Raw genomic sequence first — 18,886 nt, forward strand, 5'->3', positions numbered from 1 at the left:
AATTTAGCATGAGTGTTGATGTCTTGATTAATTTTTGGTTTTTTAATATATGATTTGATTTTGTTGATGGAAAAAAAGGTTAAAAGAATTATTTTTCATTTAATTTTCCGTGGTTGTAACCAAAGTGTTGATTGTTGTGAAGTACCAAGTCGTCCTTTGTCATTTTTTTTCCATAGGTCGGTAAGAAAAGAAGGTGGAAAGCAACCCTAATTTCAAGAAATCGACATGAGAAATGTATGCGGTAGGCACCTCTTCAAAATGGTCAGAGTGAAGGAATCCCTTTATTTTCTTTTACTTCACTTTGTGTTTTGTACTCTTCACAAGGATGTATTAGTTAAGTGTTCATTTTTTATTAAATTATTTTTATTAATGATATTTTGGAAATTTAAATTTAACTATAACGATCCAATTATTTTGTGAAATGATTACTCAACAATAAGGGCAAAATTCGAACAAAAGTTTTCTTAATTTATTAAAGTTGATAAGTAAAAAGTTTTTTTTTTTATATATAGTCATATTAGATAATGAACACGTAAAAAGAAATGGAAGAAGTATTACAAATATGAATGATGGTGGAAATTGAAATACGAAGCTTGTCGAGTCAAATAATTTTGGTGACGTAATGGTAATGAGAGACTAATGGAATTGAAATACCAAACTATTTCAAGTATTTCTTAGGTTGGAAGAGTTGCTAAGAAAAGAATAAAATGAAAACATTGATCATGAAAACTCTCAAGATTTGGTTTCACTTAATTTTGTCGTGATGCGAAACATCATTTTTACCTAAATGGATCCTCTAATTAAGGGTAATTTCTTAGTATTTTATTTGATAAAAGGTGATTCAAACTATTTTTATATTAAAACAGAAATATGAAGATAGTAAACGCTTTCCTCTATAGCATCATAGCCATCACCTAATTTTTGACCTAAATCTTATCGTCCATGGCCACTACGGCCACTGGCCAGCCTATTTCTAAGGTTGGTAAATCCCCTTCTTGTATTTCAAATTCTTTCTCACCTCTTATTCACCCAGATTTGTCTAATTCTGCTCCTAAAAATTTGTGGATCTTAATTTGCTTTGCGTGCCTATTGTTTTGTCTAATGATCACATGGATAATGCTCTATTATTTGAGATTTTTGTTAATATTCTCAAAGCTCTTAATCCTTTGTTGAATCCAAAACTACGGTAGCCCCTGTTTCGATCAAGAAAGTTGAATACAATAATGGAATTCTTAGGGTCTTATAGATGGAAGATGAAGTTGATAGAATGCATGTCATTGAACTTCTCCAATTTGTGGTGATTGAAAATTTTCAAATGGTTGGCATATCAAACGGGAATGCAAAATAGGCTTATTACAAAGCAGACATGTACTTATCAGATTTAATAAGCAAGAGGATTATATCAATATGATGTCTAAAATTATCTATTATATCCAGGCTAATGATGAATATTCTTATTCTATGAGGCCTCTAATATATGATGCTAAGTTTAGACTTGATGAAGAAACTACTCAGGCCATGACATGGATTTCTTTTCAAACTTTGAACCTATTTTTTTTTGAAAGAATATGTATTTTCCTTGGCTTCTGCAGTTGGAAAACTGATTCACTTATATATGGCTATTATTAACAAGATTAGGCCTAGTTGTTCTAGGGTCACGGTGCATGTGGACTTGTTATGTGATTTTTGAAAGTTTGTAAAAGTAGAACTAATTAATGAAGTCATCAAGAATTCAAGGATTGAACATGCGATAATCCAGTATGATGTGCTTCTTAAATATTGTAATCACGACAAGAATTCAAGATCATGATAAGGAGGAATAGAATTGTCCATCCAGGATTGAGAAAAAGAAGCAATAATGTTATGGCTTCTGCTAATCAAGAATCATAACAAAGGGAACAAAAGCATGATGAGGATACGATTACAATGCAAAAGAGGAGAGGCGTTATGAAGATCTGGAATCCTAGTAATAGGAGGTTTACAAAGAAAGCTAACTTAGTTATAGTAATAAAGCAATCATTCTAACCAAAGAAATCAGTACCAATAATACTAATATTCCTATTTCTTGGCCCTCGATTGTTGAATTCTTTGAAGATTATACTCTTATTTTATCTTGTAAAGTGGTGAGATGGTCATGTCCTTCGGTAGGGGTTTTTAAGTTTAAGTGAAACACTGATGGTTCCAGTAGAGATCGGTTGACACTTAATTCAAAGGCTTTTTGAGTGCGAAATAGTCATGAAGAATTTCTTTATGCAGAGACAGAAAGTGTGACACTATACAATGCTTTAGAAGCAGAAGTGAGAGCTTTTAAAGAAGGATTGCATTACTATGTACATAACAATTTTCTTTATGGCGATGAAAACAGACTATCTTATCTTAAATAAGTCATATATGGTATATGGAAAATCCCATGGGGTATCACGGTAGACATAAGGTGCATTACGGAGGAATTGAACGTCTGAAACATATTTTAAAGAAGAAAATACTGTAGATGATTTTTTTAACTAACCATGCTTTTAGATTTGCAGGTATAACACATATTTACTTCTTATCTAGGACTGATTTACCAGGTGAAAAATTTCTACAAATTGATAAATAAGAAATACCAAATCTCAGAACAAGAAAGTGCCAAAATGAAAAATTCAACAATCAGTGAAGCACAATTGAATTACAAGATGCATGATAATAAGACTTGGAATTTCTGAAAGCATAAGTCAAAGAAAAGGAAGACAAGATCTCAAGATTATAGTAACAATGCAAAAGGAATAGTTACTTGAAGATTCTTGTTCAGTTTATTGTGACCACATGTCATGAAATTTGTTCTAATTTCTTGTATATGTGGTTAGTTAAATCAATAGTGAGAGGTGTACGTGGTGGACCATTTGATTTGATGTAGTGGTATCATCTCCTCGGAGCTTAACATGCACAAATTAGGAGTTTATCAGATAATCTTTCATTAACGATCAAATCAAGGTTTAATTCATAGATCTGGGTTTTACCTTGAATGAAAATGCTTAAAGAATGGTATGAGTTGAAGAAGTCTTCAGGTTGGACCCATGGCATTCGTGAGATTTTTGAACGATTCCATATGGATGCCGCCCAAGCTCGCTACATTTCTAATCATCGTCTACGACAGGTAATGTCCATAGAAGAAGCTCTATCAATTTATTTGGAGAAGATGAAGTAGCTACAGAGTCTCTAAATTCATCCGTGTTTTCTATTTGAGCTTAATTTTTTTTAATGCTTTTAGCTTATTGAATTTTTTGGCTTGGGTCACTTTTGAATAAGCCATTTATTGTTGGACCGATTTTATTTTTAATAAATGGGCATGACCCATATTTGACTAAAAGAATAAAAAAAAGAAAAAAGTAGTAATAATACTTTACCACTATAGTTGATGTGGAAGATGGAGAGGGGGAAATAAAAAGTGTAAGGAGTCTACAAACATAACATATATCAAATGGATACAAGGAAATATGCAATACCACACTGACCAAATCAGATAATCACACATAGAAAATAAGTCACACTTCATCTACAAAGGAATGGATCACTTATACATTTGCAAATTATCAGGAGAAATCTTATCAACAAAAAGAAGCAGATGGCACTGTGAATGAAAACATCAAAATTGCAAAGGGAAGGGGAGTTGCATAAGTCATAAGGAACAAGCTTGAGTGTTCCACTTGCTGAGCCTACAAAATAAGGTGTGGATGTTAGGAGAAAGTTACAACAATATGAGAATTCTGAATTAAATAAAGAGATGCCAAAAGACAATTAGAAAAATACTGGTATAATCTTGCTAGAAATAAATAAGGATATGGACAAAGAAAACAACATATTAAAAGAATTAGCTGAAGCAACCAATCACAGACCTTTACTAATTGATCTAGTAAACATAGATGAGGGGAGGTTTCCCCCTAAAATAAAGGGAATCAAGGTTTATTATCATGGGCAGAACCAGTAAATGTAGTTATACCTATCGCAAAAATGAAAAAATCACATCCAATGAAGAAGTTGCATTTCTTAGTATCTCATCAAATACTGAAAAATGAGACACGAGTACAAGATTTAGTATGTGCAAAAGTAATTATAATGATCCAATTCAAGATAAAGAAGAGGAAAATAATGACAGTAATAAGGCAAAGATTTGTAATGAGGCTGAACTATCTCCACAAGCAATATTAAAGGGCAGAAAAGGGAAGAATAAGGGTGAAAAATGTGATAAAAGGGAGAACAATTCTAAGCTAACAAGGATACATGAAAAAAGGGTAATGAAGTCAACTTTTAAATGACACACAAAATTTTATTCTAGAATATAGGGTCTGTTGATGAACTGTCACGCTCTGAGTCTACACCCGTCACGACTCAAGCTAGGCCCTAGACGTGACACATCGATAAGGATCCTGAGAGACCCTAACCAAGCCTCTTAGCATATCATACATCAGTAGACATAAGGTAAATAAGAAACATATGAGAGGTAATCATGAATGCGAACTATAAGTCTCAACATAAAAAGCTCGATATAAGAGAAATGAAGCTAAATCTCTGAATAAATAGGGTAACATAGACATAACAATTTAACATGCCTACTCTACTACTCTAAATGGAGCATTAGGAGAATCCCTATCTTACCCTAAACATAAGGAATGAAAGTCATAAGAACATGAGGGCACAATCATGTATGTTGTGTCCTCGAAGCATGAAGATTCATCAACAAGTAGATAGAAACTCTAAAATCTAGCCACGAGTTGGATACATAGAATGATCATTCGACCCTACATGATGATACAATATAGGCAAAAAGTATGTTTTAGTACATGGAATGTACTAAGTATGTGAGAAACATGTATGTACGAGAATAATCGAACATAAATAATATGAACATGTGATACATGACCAAATATCTTGGAAGCACAAAATAAAGCTTGAAAACACTTGAAAATATTTAATAAGGTCGATGTATCATAAAAATTATAAAAGGCTTATAAGAAGAGCATATACATATGTGGATATTAACCTTAACCGATATTTAAGACCATATGAGCTATAACATAGAATCGATGTAACTCTCACACCAAGAAGAGAGAGGCTACTTGCCAAGGTAGACTCCGTATAAACATGACCGTGAGCTATATATGGATCCACTAGCTAGGCCATTAAGGCACCTATGGGGGTACGCAGATTGGAACTAGGGGTTGCTACTAGGAACTCCCTTATCAAGTTTCCATCACAAAGTTTTCTTAGTGCTAAGTTAATACCAATGGAATACATAAATCATAGTCATTAGAAAAGATAATAATCAACCAATCCGCATCATAAAATACATCACAAGAATAGCTCCTTGAAAACCATGATCATAACACAAACATATAGACTACCTTTCTAAGCATCTAAATCATGACTTCTTTCATATTGTGAGAAAATCTTTCACAATTCTTGGATACTTGCTTGAAAACATACTTGAATCATAGTTCATAACTTTCATGAAAACATGTGTAATACTTCATCATCCATGATCATAAATCCATAGTTTATACTTGAAATTTATAGCATAATGCATAAGTCTTTGTAAAACTGATTGAAAACATGTAATTGAGATTGAATCATGCATGAATAGATCATTGAAATTGACTGAATGCATAATTGAATTGACACAATGCAAAATCATCAAAATTAGAATTTAGGGGAAATTCATAAAAGAGATAATTGAGAAAATATTTGGGACTCCATGGATGAATTCCCACATACCTTGACTGAAATCAAGCTTGAAATCTTGAGAATGAGACTTGAGCCTTTGAGCTCTAACTTTGGCTTGAGGAAGAAGCTAAATCCTTGGAAGATCAATTCTAGAGAGAAAATTTTTTATAGAGTGAATAGAGAGGGAATGAGGAAAATTTGGAGGGTTTGAGTAGTTATAGGCTTAGACAAATGCCCCAAAACAACATAGTATCAATAATAAATGAATGAAAAATACCCAAAATAACCTTTAGGAATTCCCTGTTAGAGACCCCTCATGAATTCCCACCATGGTCTATGTAGGGCACCACGGTTGTGTAGTGCTCGTGGAAGGAGGGGGCTTCCTAAGGAGCGACCAAAATGGAGGCCACCACAGGCTGTGGTGGTCACAACAATCCATTCAAGGGCTCGTGGAAGGAAACTCTATGGTTTCCCCAGAAGCTTCCCTCTACAGGCCTTTATATGGCTTGTGAAACATAATACGAACCATATAATTGTCCATAAAACATTGTCTCTCAACTTCCTTTTTTCTGAATCCCTTCAGCGTGATCTTTATGATCTATGGAGCTCTAAACAGCCCGTGAAGGGCCTCGTGGAGATCATCCCTGTAACGTTTCCTCTCAGTTTTCTTCCTACACATCCATTTTGACTTTCCAACTTTTGGGGACTTACAATATCCTCCCATTGAGATCATCCTTCCTCAAATAGGACTCAAACTAGCATGAATAGAGTATGAAATAGATTATCAACCCAACATGAATGAAACTACACATTTAACAATGCATAAATCAAGGAGTAATCAAACCCAAGCTAAAATATGACTTTATAACTCATTTTGTGAATGTTTATGCATATGATAATATGAGAATGACTGAAATGCATGAATGAAGGAGTGAATCATGAAGGAACTTAATACCTCAAGTCGTAATGGAAGGAACGAGATAGGGATAATGTGTCATCATGTTGACCTCGACCTCCCTTATATTACCTTCAACTTCTTGGTTCTTCTGCAACATTTTAAGGGATGACACTTGCTTATAGGGCTGCGTATCGATCGGTTTGGTCTAATTTTGAAATTTATCGGTTATCAATTTATAGATATGCCAAGCCGTTATAGAACCATTGAGTGGTTATAGGTTTATCAATTATTGATCATTATCGGTTCAATTAACGATTTAACCGTTAAGATTTGATACAAAAAAACCATTAAATATCACTTAAAAACAAGGTGAGAAACAAAATAAACCATGCACATGAGTTGATAAATTGTGTCTTGCTCAAAAGCAAATATAAAATATTATATAACAACCAAGAGTTTGAGACAATAAAAAATAAAAATATGAAAACTAAATCCTAAGTGCAGGAATTTATGTGCTGAATGGTAATAAATATAAATTATTAAAATACTTTTGGGCTATCGGTTAACCCATTAAGAAAAAATCTTAAACCGTTAAGAACTGATAATCTGATAATATAAAAATTAAAATCATTTCCGAAACCGCTAAACCAATAATCCATTACCGATAAACCAATAATTTTTTTTGATTCAATTTATCAGTTTCATTTGGGTTTTGAACAACCCTATTTCCTTATTCCTCAATTTTCAAACTTTTCGGTCTAAGATCTTAACTGGAACTTCCTTATAGGATAAACTCTCTTTTATTCCAACTATTTTTAAAGGGATCTCCAAGCACTTCTTCAACAAGGAGACATGAAACACCGGATGCACTGCTGCCAACTTTGTAGGTAAGTCCAACTCATATGCTACCTTGCCAATACGCCTCAAAATATGATATGGGCCTACATATCGAGGACTAAGATTCCCTTTATTAATAGAATGTATTACACCCTCCATGGGTGAGATTTTCAAGTAAACCCAATACTCAACCTCAAATTCAAGCTCTCTTCTCCTTACATCAAAATAGGACTTTTATCGGCTTTGGGCAGTCTTCAACCTTTCTTTAATGAGTGTAACTTTTTCCACAGCCTCACAAATCAACTTGGGTCCTATCAAAGCAACTTAACTAACTTTAAATCAACCAACATGAGATCTACAACTCCTATCATATAAAGCCTTAAATAGAGCCATTCAGATACTCGAATGATAATTGTTGTTACACACAAACTCGATCAATGGAAAATGATCATCTCAATTACCTTTAAAGTCAATTAGATAAGCCCTCAACATATCCTCCAAGGTATGAATAGTACACTCGGCTTGTCCATCGATCTGAGGGTAAAAAGATGCTTTTGAAATGACCTCCAAAACCGAGATTTAAATTGAGTACCTTGGTCCAAAATGATGGATAACGGAATACCATGAAGCTTAACCAACTCACGAATGTAAAGTCTACCATAATCCTTGGCTGAATAGGAAGTCTTAATGAGAAGAAAATGCATCGACTTAGTAAAGTTCATATTCAATTCCTCCCACTTTCAAGTAGCGATCACAATGTTTGAAGCTAAACCTCCATTTTTTGATTCTCAACCTTCACTTGTTAATAATTAGACATTTAACAACAAACTCCACAATATTCTTCTTCCTGCCATTCCACCAATACACTTACCTCAAATCTCTATACATCTTTGTGGATCTCGGATGAATAGAATACATCAAACTATGAGCTTCGGACAATATCATTTCCCTCAAGCCAGCAACATTGGGAACATATAGTCGACCTTGATATTGAAGCACACCATCTTCCCCTTGGGAGAAAACCTCAATGGATTTTTTGACGACCACTTTCTTTACTCAACCAAAGTAGGACCATTTTCTTGTTTTGCCTTAACATCCCTCACAACAGACAATTCTAAACCATTTTGTACTACAACACCACCATCCTTAGAATCAACCAAGAAAACTCCCAAATGAGCTAATCTATGAACATCACGAACTAACTCTTTCTTTTCATCCTTAATATGAGTAACACTATTTGTGGATAACCTACTAAGAGCATTGAAAACTACATTAACCTTATCCGAATGGTACACCACACTCATATTATAGTCCTTTAACAACTCAAGTCATCTCCTTTGTCGAAGGTTCAAGTCCTTTTGTTCAAAAACATATTGCAAACTCTTATATTCGGTGAACATATCAACATGTACACTATAAATATAGTGTCTCCAAATCTTCAAAGCAAACACCACCGCCGCTAACTGCAACTCATGAGTTGGCTAGTTAATTTCATACACCTGAAGTTTTCTAGAAGCATAGGCTATCACCTTACCATTTTGCATTAAGACACAACCAAGACCAACCCTTGAAGCATAAAAATATACCATAAAACCGTTGGACCCTTCTGATAAGGTCAACACCGGAGCGAAAGTAAGTCTATCCTTTAAATCTTGGAAGATTTTCTCACATGCCTCAGACCATAGGAATCTCACCTTCTTCTGAGTCAAGGATGATGCAATGGAAGAGAATCCTTCCCCAAACTACCTATAATAATCGGCTAAGCCCAAGAAACTCTGAATATCTGAAGAAGATAGATGTCTAGGCTAACTCTTAACCACCTCAGTCTTCTTAGAATCAATCATAATACCTTTATTGGAAACAATATGGCCAAGGAAAGAAACAGACTCAACCAAAACTCAAACTTGATAAACTTAGCAAATAATTGATGATCCTTTAGCACTTACAAGACGTCCTCAAATGATCAGCATGCTCCTCCTCACTCCGACAATAAACTAAAATATCATCAATGAACACATTAATGAGCATATCTAAATATTGTTTGAACACTCTATTTATCAAATCCATAAAAACTACAAGAGCATTCATCAGTCCAAAAAACATAACAAAAAATTCCAAGTGACCATACCGAGTTCTAAAAGTCGTCTTTGGAATATCACATTCTCTTACTCAAAGCTGATATCCTGATCGAAAGTCAATTTTTGAGAAATTACTCGCTCATTGGAGTCGTTCAAACAAATCATCAATCCTTGGAATGGGATACTTATTCTTGATTATGACTTTGTTAAACTGTCGATAATCAATACACATGCGAAGAGAACCATCCATCTTCCTAACTAAGAGAACCATAACACCCCATGGAGAGATACTCGATCTAATAAAACCCTTATCCAACAAGTCCTTCAACTGATCCTTTAATTACTTAAGTTTTGTTTGAGCCATTAGGTAAGGAAGGATAGAGATAGGCTGGGCATCAGAAAGAAGATCTATGCCAAAGTCAATATTTTTTCAGGAGGAATATTGGATAGATTATTGGAAAACACTTCCGGAAAATCATTACAATAGGGACAGACTCGAGGGTAGGTCCTTCAGAATCCATATCCCTAACCCAAAATAGATGATAAATACAACATATATAAATCATTTTCAAGCTTTAAGGCACGAGATGAATTGACCTTTGAACATAAAATTACTACCCTTCCATTCTAGGACTGGCTCATTAGGAAACTTAAGCTTAACCACTTGGGTTCTACAATAAATAGAAGCTTAACATTCATGAAGCCAATCCATACCAAGGATGCCATCAAAATCAGTCATTTCAATGTCTATAAGATCTAATGAAGTAACATTATAAAAAATTATGACTGAACAATCTCTATTCACCTGCTTAGCTAAAAATGAGTCACCTACCAGGGTATAGATCGAAAAAAGGCTCTAACAGGATCCCAAAAATGGCATCAAACTCAAGACCCCAGAAATTGAAAAGTCAAAAAATGGAGTTTAAAATAAGATTCTTAGAAAATTTTAGCTTTTTTGCAATGGATGAGTTTTCACAGGCCATGTTGATAGGTCGTGGAGCTCACCATGATCCATGGAAGGCTACGTGGAAGTGAGTTGGAATAAAGGGAAGAAAGGAGAAAAGTTCATGAGAGTGTCTACGGATTGTGGTGAGCACCACAGACCATAGACGTTCTCGTGGACTTGACCCCTTAAACCCCCCAAACTTGTTAAATTCCACAAAGCCCTTTTTATGGGCTGTTTATGGTTTTATGGACCGTAGTAAGAGCTGTATAGAAGGAGCATTTTGTCCCTAAGGAAAGGGCCACTCCATAACTGGTTCCACGATCTGTGGAACTCTTCACAGACCATAGTGGTCTCTGTGGAAGCTAACCTCGGAAGTTGGTTTTTCGTCCTCCAGTCTACGACCTACTTCATGGACCATTGTGGGTTTAATGGTCTATGAAAATGATCTATCCAGTGCCCCCGTTCAGTTTAATTTAAAGAGGTGTTTTGGTCATTTCCCATTGTTTCATTTATGTATTTGGATGGTTTTTGGATACAAATCCTAATCTATTAACTTCCCCAAACCCTTTTAAATCCCTCATTCACTCTTATTAACCCTAAATACAAATCTTCTCTCTAGAGTTTCTCTCAAAGTTCATCTTCTTCCTCAAGCAAGGTTACAAGGAATTCCAAGTCCAAGTCTCCAAATTCAAGAGCATTGAGGGCTTTAATTGTCCAAGGTATGTGGGAATTTATTCATGGATCCTTCCATCCATAGAGTCTCAAGGTTTTTTTCAATTCTATTTTATGAATTTTCTTCTAGCCCTAATTCATATGAAATTGCATTGGGTCAATTCAATTATAATTTATTTTATTATCATTGATTATGTTATGTTTGATTCAAGTTTCAATTGCATTATTTCAATTATTTTCATGTACCCATGCATTATGCTATTTTCAAGTATGAATATTTGGAATTTTGATCATGATTGATAGAGGATTTTACGAATGATTATCAAGAACTTATGAATGACTCATAAAAAGTAATGAACAATGTTTTCAATGATGTTTCAAGCAATTTTCTATGGTTGTGAAAGAAAATTCTCACATACTCATGTTGAAGAGGTGAAAGGTTTTCTAACCACCTCACGGATTCATAAAGATTGAAAGGTTTTCTCATTCTTGTATGAATCATCATGTTAATGAGCTACTCCTATGATTACTTTATGATATTGGATTGGTACCTATTATTGCCTTTCCTAATGATGTTAATGAATATGATTCATGAATTCGGTCCAAAATCTCAAAAAGCAACCCAAGAGAACTCTAGTAGCAACCTCTAGTCCCTAACTACGTTGCTTGCGTAGGTTTTCCTTTATGGGATATAGAAATAGATCAAGTTTATGATGTTCTCATAGAGTCTACCTTGATAAGTAGCCTATTTCTTTTTAGTGTGGGAGTAACACCGGATTCCATGTTATAGCTTGCATAGTTTTATATGCCTGTTAAAGGTCCTATGCCACAAAGGTATATGAAATGGTATAAGTTCTCATGATGTTTTATGATGCATTGACCAAATGATTATGATATTTAAATGTTTTCCATTTTTACTCATGTTTTTAAGATATTTGTCATGCATCCCATGATCACATTAACTATGTCCTATTATTATGGTTCATGCATGCTTCTCACATACTTAATGATTTCCATGTACTAACACATAATTTCTACGTACATTGTATCATAATGTAGGGTCTGATAATTATCACGCACCTCACAATCATGGCTAGAGGTTGAGCACTATTCTCTTATTGTTGGAAAGTCCTCATAATTCGAGGATGAGATATTTATCTTTTTATTGTTCCTTATGACTTTTATCTTTTATATTTTAGGTGAGCTAGGAGCTTGTCTTATGCCCCCATCTAGACTAGTAGAGGTATGTTAGATGTTCATGAAGACTATATTGTCATGTCTTTTCCGAGTTGCTTTCTCATTTATTGAGGTTATTTATGTTAAGACTTTAATTCCGGATTTATGATTTAGTTTATTGCTTTATTTACCTTATGTATGCTCATTTATGATATGCTAATAGGCTTGGTTGGAGTCTTTCAGGATTTTAATAACCGTGTCACACATAGGGCCTAGCCTAGGGTCGTGAAAAATTTGGTATCAGAGCATAAGGTTTAAGGTGTCCTAGGGAGTCTAACATTTCGCGTCATGTAGAGTCTTGTTCATCGGTGTGAAAAGCACCACATATGTGAATAGGAGGATACAAGGCATTTAAGAAACTTCACTTCTTTCATCTCTCTTATATCATGCAATAGAGTTCACTCTAAGGCCTTTTTCTCTAACGCTTTTTCTTTGTGATTATAGAATTATGTATCCATGAAGAATTACCGTGAGGAGAAATGTTGAGGAGGAGCAACAAGATCCAAATGACCCTTTGAATGAGTAAGTATCTCATGTAGAGTTTCGATCCGCATTTCAAGTACTTGCCCAAACCATAGCCGCTCTAGCTAATAGAGAAGTGGTAGCTCTCATGAACCCAAATGTGCATACAGTGGCTGGCTGAGTTCGTTACTTCACTAGCATGAACCCTCTTGAGTTTTATGATTCTAAGGTGGATGAGAATCCACAAGAGTTTGTTGAGGGTATTGGTAAGATTGTGGATATCATGGACATTTTTCAGGTGGAACAAGCAGGGCGGCATATCAACTCAAAGGAGTGGCTCAAGTCTGGTTTGATCAATGGAGAATTGAAAGGGATATAGGTATGGGTCCCATTGATTGGGAAGAGTTTAAGGACGCTTTCCTTGATCACTTTTTTCCATTAGAGTTGAGAGAGGCTAAGGTGTAGGAATTCATCAATCTGAGGCAAGGTAATATAAGTGTAAGAGAATATGCTTTGAAATTCACTTAGTCAAAATTTGCTCCATTCATGGTTACTGATCCAAGAGCTCTTATAAGTAAGTTCATTTTGAGTGTGTTGGAATTGGTGGTTAAAGAATGTAGAACCACCATGCTAATCTAGGAGATGGACATCTCTAGGCTTATGACACATGCCGAACAAATAGAAGAAGAGAAGTTGAAAGAAAGGTCTAGAAGGGAGTCTAAGAGGGCTCAAACAGATGGTGGCGAGTTTTCATATGGTAAATCCGAAAATGGTGGCTATCCGCAATTTCATCAAAAGTACTTTAGTCAAAACTCTTTAAACACTCCATCTCCAATGTTCGATAAGGATAGGGTGCGCAAACCTAAGGTTTAATGAGGAGATCCAAGAGGTCAATTCATTCCCTCATTCAAGAAGTATGGGAGAAACCATGCTTGGCAGGATCAGGTTCATGTTATAGGTATCGTAAGCTGGGTCATGATGCGAAGGATTGTAGAGGTGGTGATCGACCCCAGGCTCAGAATTAGGCTACATGTTGTCGGGTTCAGCAGGGTGTTACTACAAGTTCCAGTGATGGTCAACGCCAAAACTGATTTTATGCTTTTCAGACTAGGCAGGATTTAGAGGAGTCTCCAGATATGTTACTGGCATGTTGAAAGTTTTTGATTTTGATGTTTATGCATTATTAGCTCTGGGTGCTACTCTATCACTTGTTACTTGTTATCTTGCCATAATTGTTTTTATTAGTCTCGAGGTATTTTTAGAACCTTTTTCGGCCTATACCTTGGTTGGTGATTCAGTTTTGGCTAAAAGAGTTTATAGAAATTATCTGGTCTTAGTTTTTCATAAAATAACCTTAGTTGTTCTTATAGAGCTTGATATGACCTACTTTGATATTATTTTTGGTATGAATGGACTTCATGCATGTTATGCTTCTATATGTTGTAGGACCTGTGTGATTAAGTTCTAGTTTCCTAATGAGATAGTCCTAGAATGGAAAGGTAGCAATTTCGTGTTTTAAGTTTAATTCATCTCATGACTTAAAGCTTAGAAAATGATTTTCAAAGGTTGCATTTATCATCTAGTCTGGGTTAGGGATACAAATTTCGAAGCTCCTAATCTTGAGTCAGTTTCTATTATTAATGAGTTTTCAGAAGTATTTCCAATGATCTCCCCGGTATCCCTCTCGATAAGGAGATAGATGTCATGACCCAACCCCATAGGCCGTGATGGGTTCCTGAACTGGGCACTCACATATATCCCTGCTATGTATAAGTAAATCTTTCCCCTATTTAAGTTATAGCACATCAACAGGCAAGATAACATATAAGCCGTCGAGGCTTATCATAGGCACCTAAGTACATACATGCATATACAACCCATACACAACCCACATACATGTCCATAGACCTCTAAGAGTAAGAAAAGTAACATAAGGTGGGATAGGGCCCCCACCGTACCTATGAACAAATAAATATATACATCAAGGGTTAATATCAAAACTAGGCTCCAACACAATAGAGTGCTTATGAACTGCTGAGTGGAACTCCTACGTTGATGGATCCCCAAAGTATGTATTTGTACCTGCGGGCATGAATGCATCCCCCCCGAGAAAGGGGGATTAATATGACATATGTACTGAGTATGTAAACAATAGACATCATAAGGAAATCACAGTTGGCATAGGGATGCAGGGGCAAGTATGACATCTAATCATTTACTATACCTATAGCTTATAACATAAAGTCGTACATACTACCATCACATACTGTACCCGGCCCGTTGGGGGACTTGGTGTAACAACTACATCACTCTGTTATCATAATATTAGTGCTATCTCATATAATAATGCCAAGGAACGTATGACCCGATCCATTTATCATATAGTAATATCAAAGAATGTTCGGCCCAATCCAAATATCATATAATAATACTGAGAAACATTTGGCCTGATCTACATATTATATAGTAATGCCGAGTAACGTTAGTCCGGATCCATATATCGTATAGTAATACCGAGGAACGTTTATTCCGATCTATATCATCATATTATATCATTGCATACATATACCATACCCAACCCTTCATGGGACTCGGTGTCATCACATTATCATATACCATATTCGGCCTTTTATGGGACTCGATGTCATCATATCATTATATACCGTACCTAGCCCTTTATGGGACTTGGTGTTATAATCATCATATACTGTACCTGGCCCTTTTATGGGACTTGGTGTAATCATATCATCATATACCGTACCCGGCCCTTTGTGGGACTCAGTAAAATTATATCATTATATACCGTACCCAGCCCTTTATGGGACTCGGTGTCAGATGTATTACAGTATACACGAATCAAGTAGTGCGTAACCATATATAATCTAAATCACTATCAGAGACTCGACAATGTAAGAAAATTAAGCTATCGTCCGAGGACTAAAATAGTAGTGTAGCCATCTCGAGTGCCTTCTAAATGCCATTGAAGCCTATATCACTTAGGATCTCAGGGACCCTAGACATGTACTAAAGTAATACTAACAGTTCATAGAATTAGGGATACCCGTTGTCACATAGTCCTTAGGACTAGGAGCTTATGCATCCAGTGCTTCTCAACCTATGGAGTTCAAGGAAAGTAGCTCAACTTACTACAAGAGTTTGACATTCAAAAGTGAATAAAAGATACGTATTACATTTAGGACTTAAAAGTGGAGTTGCCCCATAGCTCGTGTCACATTTTACTTACAATTAGGATATGCCAAAGGAAGAGAAAGAATAAGCTTTACCTAGTCTCTACCTTTTCTCAAGGAGTCATCATTACATATACCGTACCCGGCCCGTCATGGGCTCGGTATCATAACCTTATTATTGCATTACCTTACCATCATAGCACCACACTTATGGCAAAGACATATCAAGAGGAAAGAAAGGTAGCTCTACGTACTTATGCCAAAACATGCCAAGAGAAAGGAGATAACTTCACATACTTACTACTCTCCATCATATAGAAGCCTTGAGAGGAAATAACCCAACTAGTATAGGAATTCTACCATCTACAAGTGAATAAGACTTATGAGTCATACTTGGAGTTATATGAACGGAATTATCCCCACATTTCGTATATCAATAACTTAAGGCTAATACATGCCAAAAGAAAGAAAGGGTAAGCTTCACATACTTATGCCAAAGACATGCCAAGAGAAAGCTTTACATACTTATGCCAAAGATATGTCAAGAGAAAGCTTCACATACCTTTTTCGGGATTAATTGAAATCCGACTTGCCTTGATACCTCCTTAACCTATTTGACATGAAAGTAATACTAAGATTAATAGCCTTTCACTTTTCAATATCCCACTCTACAACCAAGTACTAATAGGATACATTTCCTTATCCATTACCCTCGACTAGTTTGTTACTAGTTCCGATGCAACCAAAAATCGGGCAGTATTTTCCCTGTAACTTCAACATCCCCGAGGTTTAAAATAGGAAAAAGTGTCAAAATCCATACCAACAAAAACAACCAGCAGCATATATACAAGTAAACCACCTCAATATTACACAATACAACTCCAAACAACTAGCTTAAAACTATGATACTAAAATATAGTTTTTGACCTTTATTTCATAAAATCTTTAACAATACAAAATAGAGGGCGTGTGTATTCAATTAGAAGAACCTAAAGCCTTTTTAAAACACTTTAAATCCCTGCAACACGCAACCCAACCAGCTGCACCCACAGCACCACAACAACAACCCACTACTCAACTTCGATTTAGCTATAACCACTTCAATTTAGTTTGTTTCTAACGTCAATCATACTTATGCAATTTTTCCACTTCCAACCTTATTTAAGGCATGTAATATAACTCATAAAAACATCATAAACTCCTATTTTAAAGGGAAGACCTTACCTTGCCCAAAACTCATCAAACTCGTCGAAACTTGCCTCGGAAGTTCCTTTAGCGCACCTACAACTTTGTGGCTGATTGATAACGTTTTAGTGCTGCTATAAACCATAAATTTTCATTTATAATACCTTAATAACATTGTGGTACACCCTAGATAATTAATTCAAGGACAAAATCAAAGAACTTACCTCTTTTTTCCTCCAAACACCGTGGCTCTCTTTCTCTTCTAGCTAGAGTTTCTTCTCTTCTTTTTTTTCTCTAGAGTTTTCTAGAATTTTGAAGATAAGAATGAATTGTTGGATAAGGATGATCATAAAACTTATATATATAGGCTAATTTAGGGGGTGACATGTGTCAAGCCCCAAGTGGTGACATATGTCAAGCCCCAAGTAGTGACACATGTTAAGCCCTAAGTGGTGACACGTATCAGCCCTCATAAGGACAATGCGCCACCTCCTCTACTTAGGGGATGACACGTGGAAGGTGGGGCCCACACCCTTTCTGTTGCCAGCTGCTTCCACGTGGCACTCTCCCATATTGCCATGTGTCACTCTCTTCTTCTCCTCGTGGGTTCATAATCTTATCTTGCTTTACGAACCTATGTAATCCTTGCTATGTAAGCTTGGAATGTACTCAAGTAGTTTAAGTATGTAAGATTTCCAAGTTGGTATCTTATGTAAATAAGTCATTTCCTACGACTCATCATTCTGTCTCCAACTTCTTCCAGATTCTTATAACTCTATTTCCAATCTTCTCTACTATGGGGTATCACATTCTCCTTTTCTTAGAGTTGTTTGATAGGGTTATAGATTATCCAGATCACATGGCAATTCTTAAGAAGCTTAAGAGTTCTTAAGAAGTCTTAAGAAGCTTTTAGAAGCTTTAAGAAACTTTAGGAAATCTTAAGAAACTTAAGAGGCTTACGATCTTTCCATGAAACTTAAGAGACTTTCAAGAGACTTAAGAATGCGTTCCAAGGTACAAAAGTACGGGGTGTAACAATAGACTTTGATATTGATATTCTCACTGAAACCCATCCCATCTCTATTAGTCTTTACCAAATGGCCTTGATGGAACTTTAGGAGTTAAAGGATAAGTTGAAAGATTTATTGGATAAGGGTTTCATTAGAAAAAGTATCTTTCCACAGGGTGCTCCAGTTCTTTTTTTAAAAAAGAAGGATGGTTCTCTCCGAATGTGCATTGATTATCGACAATTGAACAATGACAATATTAGGAATAAGTATCCCATTTGAAAGATTGATGACTTGTTCGATAAACTTTAAGGGGAAAATCACTTTTCAAAGATTGAGCTTCAATTGAGTTATTATCAATTCTGAGTAAGAGAATGTGACATTCCAAAGACGACTTTTAGAACTCGGTATGGTCACTTTGAATTCTTGGTAATGTCTTTTAGACTAATGAATGCTCCTGCCGCTTTTATGAATTTGATGAACAAGATGTTCAAACAATATTTAGATATGTTGTTAGTGTGTTCATTGATGATATATTGATCTATTTACAAATTTAGCAGGAGCATGCTAGTCATTTGAGGATTGTCTTGCAAATTCTCAAGGATCGTCAGTTATTTTCTAAGTTTAGCAAGTGTGAATTTTGGTTGATGTCATGACCTAAGACTAGGGCCTAGATG

This window comes from Solanum dulcamara, chromosome 11 (assembly GCF_947179165.1).
Source record: "Solanum dulcamara chromosome 11, daSolDulc1.2, whole genome shotgun sequence".
In the NCBI taxonomy this organism is placed as follows: Eukaryota; Viridiplantae; Streptophyta; class Magnoliopsida; order Solanales; family Solanaceae; genus Solanum; species Solanum dulcamara.